Genomic DNA, 14,608 nt, shown 5'->3' with positions numbered 1-14,608 from the left:
AACCAAACTATAGTTCCTGGACATTAGTTATTTTAATCTGAAAAAGAAGAGACGCTATTTTAAATGTCTAAACTGATGCAGGCATTCCCGAGGTGTTTTTCTTTACCTATTTTAAAGGACTAGACGAGGTTGTTTTTGTCAGCCTGAAAGTAATTCTGTTCAAATCACCTCGTTTTTCAATGCCTGTGAAATATACAGGTGTAAATCTGTTCTTTTATTATTTAAGTGAAACTTTTCATAAAGGACTTCTAGTCCGACAGAGCGTTCTCTGGAGGTAAAGCTGTGAACCCAGCTTTGTGTTTGTTCTTCAAACAGATGGACATTGGACCTTTTTTGAGTAAACAAGTGAGGTTAAAGCAATGTTACCTAACTCAATTTCACAATACACCCATTTATCGCTTTTTATTGACATGAAATCAACTTATATGTTTTGCTTGAAATTTAAATTACACCACAGGAGGCAGAGGGAGAAGCAGATTAAAACAATTAGACGGAAATAGATTTACTTCAGTTGATTTTCATGAAACTGAGGAGAGGTGTCGAATAAAATTGTCCATATTATGTGAATTTAACTGATTTAAGTTTCAGGTTTTTAGTTGATAAACAGAGGAAGAAGGAAAGGAATCAGGACAGCTGTTCCTTTTTGAGTTAAACTGTTCAAAAGCTTTTAAAAAATGAATTATTTCAACAGTTTTATTTATCTGTCACCATTTGGACAGTTAGTTGTCTATATTTTCTGAATTTCTCAGATGGCTTGCCTTAGAACCAGAAACTTTGGGGACCCTAAATCCTTTTTTTAAAGACACCGTGGAAGTTTGAAGAACCTTTCAACAGCTATTGTTACTTTAGCTTTAAATTTGTAAACCCCACTGATTGTAGTTCTTTTTATGCATAAATCATAGTAGTTCATACATGAAAGGATGTTTTGCATCTTTTACAATAGGGATAGAAGTTTTAAAACTGTTTCCAAATCGAGGCATTGCCAGCTCCAACGAACATGACAGGCAGAGTTGTTCCAGTTACGAGAATGCATATTTTTGCAAGAGATTTCAAGGCCATGATTCAAACAATACCCTTTTTTTTGCTATGCAGTTGTGAAGAAATATGTTAGCTAAGAAGACCTGAAAAGTTTGTTTCATTTAACCAAAATAGGTCTGTTTGTTTTATTTTTAAATCACTCAATACATGCATACACACCTTCCTCTCTGCTGGTGTTATTTGTGCACATCTTATTCTAAAAAGAGTCATTTTGCAACAGAATCACAAATACCATCAAATATTTCTATTCCAAAGAAGCCAGTTAAGATTGTACTTACACACACACACACATGCAAAAAAAAAGTTGCAGATTAAATTTAGCAGTGTTCGTTTAAAGGTAAAACTTACTGAAAAAGGAGATGTGAGACAGTTTGAGTGTGTGGTTTTGATGTCAAAACTGAAACTTGAGTTTGACTCTGAATTTAAAGAGCAGGAAAACCAACCACACAACTGAGAAGTGAAATGCAGGTAATGACTGGAAAGGCTATTTTTCATATCTAAACTCTAAATGGTTAATACTCGGATTCAGAAATACCTAATTCAGCCAAATTTGACTGCTTTAAATTTATTTGAGTTTATTTAAACTCTTCAGATTATCTAACCTAAATCTAGATTGAAATTCTAACTTGTAGTCCTTAACCTAAAAAGCATTATTGTGTCTCTAAGTCCGGACTCCGGAGTCTTGTTACTTTTACGCACAGGAGATCTGTAGATAGGGGGATATTTGTCATCTTCTAAACAACTAGACAGTTGAAGGAGGATGAATCTGCGCTCCCAAGATGAGCGCATTACCATCCAGAAATATATTTTTTGACTCTTATGCGGCGTTTATGTTAAACCAAAACCATTTAAGAGTAAAAACTGACTATGTCTCTGAGCTTTAATCGGAAAATGAAATGAAAATGATGTTTTTAGTTGATTTGAAAACGTGCGTCAGTAAACGCTACTTTTTTGTTGTTGTTTTTCTCTCAAACAGAAGCAGATAGAAACAAACTGAATGCGGAACAAGTGCCGCCTCAGACATCTGGAAGCTTAACTTAACCTGGACTGGGTAAAACAGGAATAAGCTTTTTTTTACTTACTTTCTTTTCTCCCTGCGCCTCTCCGAGACCCTCCGTCAAACTGAAGAGACAGATCCACACTCGCCTCCGAGATCAATGCAGCAATTTACTACGGCCAAGTGGAGACGTACGCGTGCGCGCGCGAGGTGCGTGCGTGTGTGTGCGGGAGCAAGAGAGAGAGAGAGAGAGAGAGAGAGAGAGAGAGAGAGAAAAGGGACGCGCAGAGATGGAGAGAGTGCATGCGTTTCAGCGCGCCGCGCTCCTGCCGGGATGGAAAGTGTGTGGTTATCGAGCACACCCCTCCGCCAGGTTCCGCGTCCCGCTTTATCCTCTCTGAGCGGACTGGAAGACTCTTAAGTTAAGAAACAAGAAGAAGGGAGGAATAAAAAAAAAAGAAAAAATACGAAGGATACGTGAAGACGCTGCGTCACTGGAGTGAGGTAACGGCTTCACCTGACCAATAAGGACGAGGAACCGGGTTGGCGGTGAGGGGGGGGGGGTGTTGGTCACTGGATAGTATTTATAAAGAGGCGCGCTAATAGAGCAGAGGAGAAGGGACAGGAGAGAGAGTAAGTGGGAACTGGGATTTCCCTTATTTGCTTAAAATATTGGCTGCCTTTTTATAAATATATAAACTAAAGTCTTATAACTAAGTTAGTAACAAATAATAAGCTACTTTTTATATAAAACGATTGATAAAAGCTATAATAAGTAACAATTATCTTCTTATCTTCTAGCTTTTTTTATTTTAACTTTTTCATCTTTGCTAATTTAATAATTTTTTTTACTATTTTTTACTATTATATGGCTTCACTTTTATTAATCATCGATGATAAATTAATATTAAACATTGCCTGCTTTTATGGGACCTGTATAAAACCAGAGAGAGCTGTACAAATTTATGACAGAGTAAATAAAATCTATCTATCTATCTATCTATCTATCTATCTATCTATCTATCTATCTATCTATCTATCTATCTATCTATCTATCTATCTATCTATCTATCTATCTATCTATCTATCTATCTATCTATCTACCTACCTACCTACCTACCTACCTACCTACCTACCTACCTATCTATCTATCTATCTATCTATCTATCTATCTATCTATCTATCTATCTATCTATCTATCTATCTATCTATCTATCTATCTATCTATCTATCAAATTTATTTTTTGAATCAGATGAAAAATAAATCCGCGTGGTTAATTTAATTGAATTTCACTCATAAAAGCATTTTGTAGTCTCCTTCTACACCTAAAATTAGCTTTCAGAAATGAACGCATACAGTTTTCCCGGTTAAATGTCACAGGTGAGTTGGAGATGTTATTAAAAAGGTTAAGAGGCGCCGAGTTTTGGATCCAACAAGGTGGTTTTTAAAAGGCAGCAAAGTGATTATTTAGTAGGTTTAATATTAGGTATTTATACCCTTAAATGACTGGTGTCAAAAATAAAAGTAAGACAGGAGCATTTGATTTATTATTTTTGAAATGATAATAAAAATTAAAAAAAAGTACAGCTGAAGATCCTTTTAAAAAAAAATGTTTTCTCCTCGAATGCGCTCTCATTCCAGCGCTCATCTCATTTCAAGCACGGAATCTTTCCACAACATAAAAGTTTAATCCAAATATGATCATTAATATTCAGTCTGACTGTTTTTTTTATAATTTTTTTTTTGTTGTTGTTTTTCTTTTATTCTACATAACATGCAGATTATTAAAAACTGTCCTGAGCGCAGCGCGTCGCTGAGCCACTTCTCCAGGATCCGTAATCGACATTTTAAGCCGCAGCAGGGAAAAAAAAAACCTTACAGAAAATAAATAACGGAACTGCGTAGAAGCTGTCTGCTTTCTCGGTAAGGCCCCGTCGATTTTAATTTTAGACTTCAAAAAAAATAAAAGTAACATTTCCGAGAATTTGAGCTCATATCTGCACACATAACACCATATGATACCGATCTGTAATAAGTGGAGGCATCCTGAATGGCGCAGATATTTAGCCACAATGGGAACATTATGTAAGGCCGAAAACATGACAGGCGTTTGTTGGGACTTATTTTGGAAAACAGGACAAGACAGTTTTGATGAAGGCATAAAAACGACTTTCACGATTCAAAGAAATATAATACAACAGTTCAATTAAAATCACTCTGGAAATAATCATTTAGAGACCATACCTCATCAAAGAGAAGCAGAGAAGGGATTTGTGTGTTTGAATTAGTAAAAACAACAACAATAAAACACAAAGACAAGTTGGAAACTGTGTTAACTTTCTATCAAACTTAAACAGTAAAGTTTATACCAAGAGAAATACACACTGGAAAAAATGATCTAGAAATAAGTAAAAAATTTTCTTAAATTAAGTGTATTTACCCTTATTTTGAGTAGGTAAATGAGATAGTTGCCAATGGAATGAGTGTTTTTACTCTTAAAATAAGATAATTAGATAAAATGCACCTGAAATAAGACCATACAATTGTGATTTCTTATTTTAAGTGTAAATTGTGTTGTTCCATGGGCAAAATGTCTTTTTTTCCACCTCAGTTCAAAAACAAATGCACTTATTTTAAGAAGAAATGACTTATCTAGATTTGGATTTTTTTTCCAGTGCAGATGAGCTGACTACAGGCTGTTCGCCTGTATGATATAAAGTAATTCATGCGAAAGAAGCTCCTATTGTTTAGGTCATTTACTTCACTGTGAATAGAAATTATAGGCTGACATCTCTGTTACAAATATAATGTATTATTTTATTTTTGGGTGGGGGTAAAATAAGTTTTTTTAAAAAGGTTGGAAGCCAGTATAATCAGAATAATGTGTAAATGTATTTCACTGTAGTTGATACATATAAAAGATGGATTCCTCTTTCTGAAGTGAACTACCGGTACATTCTAGAACTTAGAATTTCCAGTAATGATGCTGTTTTTTTTTTGTATGACCAGTTTTTTTCTTCCACTAAATTTTCAATAAATATGCTGTGGTGTAGTGCTAATAGTCAACAGCCAATTTATTTTCTATTTATCGTTTCTGCGCCACCCTAATCAGATCCTAATCAAAAGTTTGGAGTCTTTCGCATTGACTGTGTTTGAATTAGTTGTTATATTTACACAGGACTCCATATTGGGTTATTAGAAACCAGCCATATATGTATAGTATATAATTTTATAGCAAAAATAAAAGTTAAGTAGAATCTAAAGAATTCTTAGATGCACCTTTTTTCTGTTTATTTATTTATTTTTTTTACAAAAAATGTCAAAAGCCAAAAACACATGTGGAGTTTAAATCTCCCTCTTTTTTTAGGAAGAAAACACAAAGATGAAAACTGTTAATAAACAATGTCTAAATGGAGCACTGAAGTCCACTTTAAAAAATAAAATAAAAACATTTGCTCAGAAATTCTGTGAATTGTCACAAAGCTGCTGTCAACGTGATTAGTAAACGTTTATAGCCAGACTGGAAAAAATTAGAGGTGGACTGAGGCAGCCCTCAGAAAGATCTGGAACATCAGAGGCTGCTTATAGCAGGTGTGAATACTTCTTTGTGGCATTCAAATAGGAAGCAGCATTATCTTGTAAGTCTTGAGCGGTTTTCTTCCAGTTCCACTTTTTCTGTTTCAACCACGCACTCAAGGGGAGGGTACACATGTATAGACTTGACTTCCTTTTTTGTTTTGTTTTTTTACATTGAGATCCATAGTTGGAAACAAACACTTTTTTTCCAACAAGATGAAACTTTTTGGTGTAAACAAGAAGCTGTATTGTATTTTCTTGGAAATAATGCTTCATTTTTATTAAAAGTTTGGAGCCACTAAAGGCCCGGGTGGAAGGACTCCTTATATGAAGACGGACGGAATGAGAGGTGGGCTTTTGCAAAAGTAAGTAAAATGTCAGGATTATCATCCTGCTCAAAAAAAAAAAAAAAAAAACACAAAGAGGGGAATAATGAAAATAGAGGAGCTGAGAGAGGGAATAATGGTAGTTCTGCTCCTGATGGTGCTCCGCAGGTAAAGACACAAGGGCGCGGGTTTCTCATTCTGTCTTTCTCTATGTCTCTGTCCCCCCTTCTATCTCTTTTCCCTCCGCTCTGTCTCCATCAAGATGCCATTATTCAGGACATTAGCGAGGAAGAGCTAAAAGCTCTCTCTGTCGAGGAGGGTCCCAGGGTCCTCTCTGAGAGCTCTGATGCCAACGTGTGCTCACGCAACCATACACATGCGCGCACACTCACACTTTACCTAGAGAAGTACAGTGTAGTATAGGTGAAGAGGTAAGAGGTGGTAAAAAGGTCTTATTGCAGGCATTACCAGGTATCTAAGCTCTTCTGTGACCAGAAATATGGACATTAGGAGACACAAAGAGAAATGAATATGGGTTTATTTATACAGGTGAACTTTCATACACATCACCTACTCTTTTCTACCTTCTTTTGTTCCCAACCCCCCCCAAGAGCACTGTAGAAAAATAGTGAAAACTGCAGCGAATCATCACAAAAGAAGCAGAACTTTTCTTCTTTTTTTCTCCATCAGGTTTGCTGTAACTTATCTTAGTAACGTCAACAGCCTCAATCCTTAGCTTAGCATTTTTTTGCACATGAACCAACAAGCTTATCTCTACAATTAATCAGTGCAAGAGCAAGAGGTTATAATGGGATACTAAATTAGAACAAACACGCAAACGCAAAAAAAGTAAAGAAAAAAAACCATCAGCTATTGCAGCTTAATGAAAATTCTCCAGACCACTAGGAGGAGTCGACAATCATCAACTCATATGGGACCTTACCCTCAGAAATGGTTTCAGTTGAATACTAAAAGATATATTTTTCCACCAGATATCTACTGGATATCATCCAATGCAGCATTTTTCCTGTTGCATGCTTTTGTACTGGTGTGTTAGTCTAATTTTTTGTGCTTTCCATTGTAACTTTTCAGCTTGATATTCCAATGTTTAAGTTTGCAGGTCTTTTTGAGTTTGCTGTAAAATCATTCATTCATTCACATGACATTTGCACCCCTCGGACACCGTAGCGTTCATGCCGCTATTCTGTGAAGACTGTAGAGTTCGGATGGTAGTGGATTTATTAATTAGAATTTAGCAAGGTTTAAAAAAGATTTCCTCATTAATAGTTGGTATAATGAGGAGTTCTTCTGGTAAAAGTAGATGACAAATTAATCAAAGTTGACCAAAACGGCAATCTTGGCATATGGATCAAGCAAGTTTTCTTAATGTTTTAGACTTTAAGCAAGCTTCAGCTAAATGTTTTGAAACATTGGATTTCTTCAGTGTATGATTTTCATTGAAAACTAAAAGGTATTTGAAAACAGTTACTGTCACCTGGAGGATGTTGTCTTATTTAAGGTAATCAGTGGGTATGGTACAGTGCGAAATGCTGACTTCTTTAGGAATTCTCCAGAATTACATATGAAATACATCTGACCGGTAAGATTATGTAGTCGTATTAGCTACTGCCAATCGAAAAAAGGTATTTGCATGTTTTATGCATGTTTTACATAAATGTCTCTTTCTCCTATGTTCTTAACAGTTTGTTGATGAAGATTCTCAGTCACCCAGGTCATAGTCATTCCGTAAAAGTTTAAAAAACAATCCACTGGACTTGAACTTGGTTTCCAAGGTTTGAAGACGTTTCGCTTCCCCTCCAGGAAGCTTTCTCAATTCAAATGTCACTATCGACATTCCTGGAGGGGAAGCGAAACATCTTCAAACCTTGAAAACAAGTCCATTGGATTGTTTTTTAAACTTTTATGGAATTCTGAACATTTCAACTTAAAAACCAGAAACCACCTAACCCTTACAGAAAGTCCTACATTTTTGATTTCCCTTAAAAAAAAAAACCTTAGCCACAAAGTTTATGCGTGTTGCTGGTTCTTAGCCTCTTTCCAACTCAACTTTTAATCTCTTTCTGCGAAAGAGGAGGATGCTTTATTAACATTGCTTACCACAATCAGCAAGACAGCAATAATGTCTTAAGAGGCAATATTTTCCAAAACATAGCCATACTCAGGTGATGTGCTTTCTCCGCTAATTGACATCCTCTAACTGAAAACAGTTGACAAGAGTGTGAAGAAACAAGTCAACATGCAAATATTAAAAGAGGCTACGAGTTCAGAAAAAATACTATGCACTGTGACACACAGTGTTAGGTCTTGTGTTACCAAATCTGCATTTGTAAAATCTACAAAACACATCTGGAAAAAGTAGTTCTTGTTACTGTTTACAAAAAAAAATAAAAATAAAAATAAATAAAAGGCTGGTATGAGTATTGCCAAAAAAGTTTAAAAAAAGACCACTGGACTTTGTTTTCCAAGTTTGAAGGCATTTTCCTTCCCATTCAGGAAGCTTTTTCAATTTAAAATGTCTGTATTAGTGTTGAATTCCAAGCTTTTATAGAGTAGCCGAAAAAAGCTTTGTTATGGCTTAAAAAACATGCAACTTGAAGCAGAAGAGCAGGTCCACCGCTTAGTAATGGGGAGTTGTTGAGGTCTTTGTTAGCCAGCAATACCCGATACTAGCCAATACCTCTGAAAGGAGAGTCGTTAGGGTCGCTGTTGGCCTGGTTGACCAGGCGAGATGTCTTGGTCCCCTACATGGCAATGAGTGTTGAGGTGATTGTGGGAAGGAATCAACACTATCGCTGTGTTGTAGGTTTTTAAAAGCTGAAACCTGAGTCTACCCCCTCTGTTTAAGGTTGGTTATTCCCTCTTAACATAGATGCTTCCTTCACACCCCTTTCAAACCACCCTTTCTTCTTTGTCCAAAATGTGAACATTCTTGTCCTCAAAAGAATGTCCTTTGTCAAAGTATTGTTTTCGTCAAGGATGAGGATGACAAAATTGCTTTATTGACGTGTTCATGACGATAACGAAAACTGACGAGCTAAACGTGGATCTTTGATGATGAAAACTTAAAAATGATTAAAATGATAAAAATAAAATGAAAATGAAAATAATGATGAAAATAATCCAGAATGGTCCGGGTGTCTGACAGAACACCGGCACAGCACACTGAACTCTGACAAAACTTCTTCCAGCCGTGCTTGTGCAGAAATGCATCTTTGCTCTTACTTACTGTAGCTCAGAGTCTGCGCTTCTCCCCCTCCACATTGATGGTTCGGTCTCAGCAGTATGGCTCTTCCCGCTCTCGCAACTTAATAAACTATATGGCTGATCATCTTCTACCAAGCGTAAAAAATTCCTTTGTCTAACTACTGTATCAAGATTTTATTGCTTCCAGCTCATAAGAAGTGATTTTAAACATTATTTAACTTCTACCATAATCCATAAATTATATTCAAACAAAATCTTTATTTGCTTACTGTTTTATTTTTGGATAAAGAGCCAGGTGAAAAGGTACATAGATCTTTGAATATGTCTTTGTCATAGTTGTCCTTTCTATCTATTTAAATATGATTTAAATGTTTCCTTGTATTTTCATTAAAACATGTTCCATGCTTCCTTTAAATATTTCAACTTTTTAGTTAGCATATTCATTCAAATTATATCTGGATGGCCATGGCATTACAAGGCAATTATGTATGTTATCTCTGTATTTTTGTTTTTATATCAAAACCCTGTGATTTTAAATCTATTTTGACCCCTGAGCAGCGGTAACAAAGGGGTAAATTCTCAGAAATAAAGCCAAAATTGCCAAAGTAGAAAGAAGATTTTTTTTTCTTTGCTTATCTGGAGTAATGAAAATTTTATTGATGCATGCTTAATGCAAAATTCATAGTAGCATATTAGCTAATATGATGTTTTGAGCTAGATCTGCTATTTTCACAACTTTTGTGAGACACTTTTGTATAAAGTAGGGCATTAATTTATAAAGATGTTTATTTGAATTCTATAAATCAAAATGTTCTGCCCAACAGCAATGATGAACTGCACGGCAGCATCTATACCCAGCAATTATATGAAGGCAAAAGCTGTCAGTCTGGTGAAGAATCTGGTTGTGATTCGCAATTATTAAGTTTAACTTTATTTCAAAAAATAAAATTGACTAAAACTGGACTAAAAACCGACTAAAACTATTACATATAGTCATGACTAAAATGTGACTAAGACTGATGATAATTTTCGTCCTAAAGAATAAGACTAAATCTAAGATGGCTGTCGAAAACAACACTGCTTTGTCCATAAGGTTAAGATGGACAGCCGAGTCTTGTCCAGGTAGCCCATGTGTGGAAACAAAGTCCATTGGTTTTTTTTTTTTTACTTTTTAAACTTTTTTTGGAATGTCTATGACCTGGATGACTGAGAATCTTCACCAGCAAATTGTATATTTGGGTTATCTGAATACTAAAAAACAAAGATGTTTTTTTTTTTTTTGTATCTTTGGCCCTTACTTTGTTGAAGCAGTTTGGGGTTGTCCCCTTTTTGTTCAACTGTCAATGCTCCTCACTGATCAAGCAAGAGCAACAACACAACGTGGTTGCACATGTTGATCTAAATGTGTTGAAATTTCCCTATAAACTTGAAAATTCCCATTGGTGATACAACCTTATAATTGCTTCTACCGTTACCAGACTAGAACCAACAGAGTAAACACAGGGAGGCTAACATTAGCTAAACTGTTGTTTTATCGTATTGCGTTTGATTGGTGTAAATTTCGCCCCGTGTGTCACTGCATTAAACTTTTCATGAGCCATTGTACATAACATATGTGTGGAAACAAGCTAATGTGATCAGTTTGTGATCTACTGTTTATTAGCTAGAGCTAACATCGTCCGCAGAAACTTTCCTTCTTTCTACGTTTTGACCTCATCTTCATCACCTCTTGTGATTTTTACATTCTCATCAATTTCAAGCCGCTGCGGTTCAATCTGAAAAGGTTTGATTTTTATCTATTGCTGTTTTAGCTGGATGGAGCTAGGGCTACGGGTCCTAGCATAAAGCATCATTTACCAAAAATACATTGCAATGTATGCAACATGGTAATGTCCGTGCAATAACAATAGGCCTATTCAAACTAAACACCTTACCGTATTTCATTTACATCAAAAATAAATATTTGTCAAAGAAAGTCTATTGTTACTGCTAACCATGCATCCATTTAAAGTAACCAACATGATATTAAGTTCTGTGGGTGTTTGTATGAAATAAAATGTGATGATGCTTACACTCCATTCAGTATTTACTGTTTTTCAGTTTTCGCATCAACATCAGAACAATTTATCTCAACTTTTTCTGCTCTTGTTTCTCTCAGGACATGTTTTTCTTTTATCAGACTTTTAAAGCTGATGTATTTGCCAATGTCTTTCTGCCTCTGATGGATCAAATAGAATAGAGGCGGTTTGCATGTGCGCTGCAGACTTTGTCCATTGTCGGATTCTAAGAGAAAAGGTCTTAATCTAGCCGCTGCCATTGCCTCTGTTGAGACCTCCACCTCCCCTCTTGCCCTGATGTCGTGTCCAGCCATGAAGGCCCTGTCGCAAGTAGGTTGGCAAGCCAGATCAGGGTCCTGGGTCTAGAGCTTGGCTTGGATCCTCTGTCCTCAGCCTCCAGCACTGTCGCCCCCCTACAGCCCCACAGCGAAGCCCCCTGTCATGGCCCTGGCTTGGCCTCGAAGCTGCCTTCCTGGCTCGGGTCCGTGGGTGGATGAAGGGGAGAAGAAAGGCTGCGCTGCGGATGTGCAGTGGAGTGAAGAGAGTTTCAGAAGCTAACAATGCTATCAGAGAACTGTCGTCCCTCTCTCTAAAGAACACACCGACGAAATCCGCCCTGTTTGTCTTTATTTATCGCAGCTCTTCACACACAGAAGACGACAAAGAGGGACAGCGTAATGAGAGAGAGCAAGAGGAAAGAGGACGTCGGAGGAAAAAAAAAAGAGAAATGGAGCCGCTTAAATGGATGAATGAGGAAAAACAAATGAGCTGGCAAAGTCGAATGTAAAGAAATGAGAAAAGAGAAGTATTTTAAAGATGAGCTCGGATTCAGCAGGACACAATGTGAAAGAAAGAAAGATAAAACAACAGCCGAGTGTCGGCCAAAGCCTCTTTGACATTTTCAGGCCTCCTGGATCCCTGTGGAAAACAATCTGCATGTTTGCTCAAAATAATTTCATTAACGCCCCAAACCTAAGCCAATTAAAGCCAGAGGGATGAGAAGAGGTTGAATTAACAATACATAAATAAAACAATTCTGTAAAAGCTAGTTTTTTTTTCTATCCCTCTTCAACGTCCGCTCACTGACCCATGCAGTTTTGTACACAAGGATATTTAGGAGTTCAGCTTGGTTTTAAGTGGCCATCGCTTCAGGGATCAACCTGTAGGCATTGTAATAATGTCACCATGTTTGCAAGAGGTATTACAGTGATAGCCTATTGGTTCGTTAGAATAAGCTCTGGACAGTAAACAAACAGTGCCCACTTGTTAACTTTTTGGTAAATAAAACACACGCAAGATAAACGCATCCATGAATAAAAGAATTTGACTTGGCCTCACGAACGTGCAGCATTTTATCCCATCACCCAGCAGCCAACACTGGATCCAATTTATATCTCGTATACTCAGCAAACTTGTTTGATTTAATGGTTAACTAGCAATTAAATCAAACAAGTTATTATTCAGTAATTTTAATAACTTGTGGTCAAACAGCTGTACATGATTTATGTCGCTTCATATTAATAATATTATTAGGATTGATTACTATTGAACTGCATGCTTATTTCTGTATAAATCAGTACATTTACCAATTGGCAACACCTTTGCCATCTTACTGATGTATTGTTTTACATTTGTATTTATGTACCTTAATATCAGACACATTTAATCTGAGTAAAGGTTATGTAAAATAACAGGAAGTTAGCTAGCTCTATGTCAAGCATGCTTGACATAGAGCATGCTTGTTCGGTCTAATGTCAAGACAAAGTATTTCAAACAGAAAGTTTCCAACCATTTTTTGTTGTTTGATTTGTTGTGTTATGTTGTATTTACATAAAACGGCATTTTTGTGCCGATGAGTTCACATGTTAGCTACATGCAGAAAGTGGTTCAGGAGCACAGAACATTTAAGGTTGTGCACTGGATGCAGCACTATACCACATCAGTCCATTTACCATAGAGCAAGATACCGTTCTTTGATCACCTGCACTTACCAATGCGAGTCTCTCCCCTCTCTCAGCGAGGTCTGGAAGCAAAATATTTATATCTAGCCTTTCAGCAAAGATACTTCTACATGGCTAGGCATTTTATTTTGGCATTTGACCACTAATATGAGCACTTGAACGTTTGAATCTGTTTCCTTCACTCTGTTTTTCATGGGTTTCTTAGAGAAGAACTTTTTTAATTTTTCTAAATATATTAGAGTAAGTGCTCCTTTTTTGTTGTTACATTGACCTTAACTTTTTCCATCCATTTTTTTTTATATTTCAAGCGTAATAAGATCTTGTCCTCTCCTCCAATAGCACTCTTGGCTTGCAATTTAGATTTTCAAAGTATTTCAATGAGTGCCCTATAAAAGGTTAAACCCAGTCCTAGCTGCCCATTATGACTCATTTGACAAATTTTCTACGTTGAGTTATCTTTTTTAATGAGTGACAAGTATTATTCCTAAAGGTTCAAAAGTGTATTTAGTTGCAGTATTAAATCCATTACGAAGAGGTCAAAAGGGGGGTTGCTTGTCATTGTTTTGCTATTACTGAGTAAAAATTGTTTGAAAAGACGACAAGATTTACATCCAAATGACATCTACATTTACGTGAAAAGCTGTAATTTTCAGATGGTTGAAAAGACGTTGAAACAAAGGTTTTCAAAATCTGTGTTGGACTTAATCTAGACATAATCAGACCAACCAAACACAGCTCAATTTTAAACAACTATTTCTGGACGAAATCAAGACTGACGGATTGAACATATTTAGCTTAAAAACCTGACTGTCTGAATGACATCTTGTGTTTGGGAGGACAGGACTAAGGAAGTGAAAAGTAAAATTTCTTGACAAGGCGTATAAATTATACAAAATAACACTTGTATACAGGGAGTGAAATAGATTAGCACATTCTTAGTCTTACTCGTTCTAGGAATATTGTCAGGTAGATAGACAATAGGCCATAGAATTGATAACAGTTGACAGAGTATCAACAGTTACATGTGGTTTGAAGTAAATTATGAACCACAAATTGGCTTAATTTGGAATGCAATGTCTAGTTGGAGCGCTGTTTAATTTAAACAGCATGGAGGTTGCCATGGCCCGGATGACTGAGAATTTACAAAGGTGAGTAAATTGGGAATATTGTGCAGGAAATTCAAGACCTAATGGCTACAGTAAAAAGAATCAAGGTGTTTCCATGATTCAGTCAAAGTTTCGATCTCAGCTTGATTGAAACCGGCCTCATCAACTACAGCGACACTGCAGATTAAAGTGGAACAAAATTCCTTCAAATAAAGTTTTCAGGGAAAGAAAAGAATATTTTAGCATTTTAAGCCAAACTCGATGAAAGTACATTTAAATAAAGATAAAGAGCAGGAAAAAGAAAAACAGCAACAATCAGAC

At 36.2% G+C, this 14,608-nt stretch overlaps 1 protein-coding gene across 1 annotated transcript in view; it reads right to left on the bottom strand.

The window, feature by feature from the left end:
- prox1a (prospero homeobox 1a) overlaps positions 1-2,472 on the bottom strand; it is a 46,430-nt gene extending 43,958 nt beyond the window's left edge. The window contains exon 1 of the mRNA XM_038280916.1: positions 2,121-2,472. The gene's annotated coding sequence lies outside the window, so the exon portion shown is untranslated. The remainder of the gene's footprint in view (positions 1-2,120) is intronic.
- Between the last annotated feature and the right edge of the window lie 12,136 nt (positions 2,473-14,608).

The sequence above is a fragment of the Cyprinodon tularosa genome, unplaced genomic scaffold (genome assembly GCF_016077235.1).
Source record: "Cyprinodon tularosa strain WSP-4 unplaced genomic scaffold, ASM1607723v1 ctg166, whole genome shotgun sequence".
Taxonomy (NCBI): Eukaryota; Metazoa; Chordata; class Actinopteri; order Cyprinodontiformes; family Cyprinodontidae; genus Cyprinodon; species Cyprinodon tularosa.
Note: the sequence above shows the minus strand (reverse complement) of the source record. Positions and strands in the feature narration are given on the sequence as shown.